This window comes from Ornithorhynchus anatinus, chromosome X5, assembly GCF_004115215.2.
Source record: "Ornithorhynchus anatinus isolate Pmale09 chromosome X5, mOrnAna1.pri.v4, whole genome shotgun sequence".
Classification (NCBI taxonomy): Eukaryota; Metazoa; Chordata; class Mammalia; order Monotremata; family Ornithorhynchidae; genus Ornithorhynchus; species Ornithorhynchus anatinus.
In genome coordinates, this window is record NC_041753.1 from 19,512,175 (window position 1) to 19,513,070 (window position 896).

At 46.0% G+C, this 896-nt stretch overlaps 1 non-coding gene across 1 annotated transcript; it reads left to right on the plus strand.

Moving 5' to 3' along the window:
• Nucleotides 1–138, plus strand: LOC114808281. The gene has a single exon (XR_003756128.1). It is a non-coding gene; the product is annotated as a small nucleolar RNA SNORA7 (small nucleolar RNA).
• The last annotated feature ends 758 nt before the right edge of the window (nt 139–896 follow it).

Genomic DNA, 896 nt, shown 5'->3' on the forward strand with positions numbered 1-896 from the left:
CCTCTCTCAAGATCGCACTTGGAGAGTTTCCAGTACTCTACCAGTCTCGGCTATGGGAGGGAGAGTCAAGCAGAGGCCTACCCATTCCATTCCTAGCTTGGGCAGTGGCTACTGAGTGGAAGACAATCTGCTACAAGTCAGAACACACCGGTTCTGGGCAGCAGCATCATGGGAGAGGGTCGAGGACGGAGACTCAAGTTTACTGCATGGAAGAAGGCAAGGGTAAACCGCTTCCATATTTTTACCAAGAAAACTCTACAGATACACGACACTTCCAGAATGATTGCAGGTGGAGGTGGGGCGTTCTGGGAGAGGTGTCCATGGAGTCACAGTGGATCAAAAATGACTCAACAACATCAGACAAGAGTTTACTATGTGCCAATATGAACAGGTCGGACACTGTCCCTGTCCCAAATGGGGTTTAAGAGAGAGGGAGAACAGGTGACTGAGGAACAGAGAAATTAAGTGATTTGCCCAAGGTCACATAACAGGCAAGTGTCAGAGCTGGGATTAAAAGCCAGGTCCTCTACTCCCAGGCCTGGGCTCTTTCCACTAGGCCACACTGCTTCTCAAATACTACTTTCTCCTGACACAGGCAGCTGCTCTGAGAGGGTGCTTACTTATATTAATGCCTGTCATCTCCTCTAGACTCTAAACTCTTTTTAGGCAGGGAATATTACTGCTAATTCTGTTGTACTTTACTCTCCCAAGAGTTTAGTAAAGTGCTCTGCACATACATAGTAAGCACTCAAAAGATATCATTGACTGATTATTGCAACAGCTTTGAAATGGTGTTCAAAAGTCTTCTCTCATTTATCTAAGATGCTAGAGATTGGCGGAAAACAGCAGTTAGGGTATGGTTTAATTCAGTGAGCACAGTCACAATTCATCTGGAG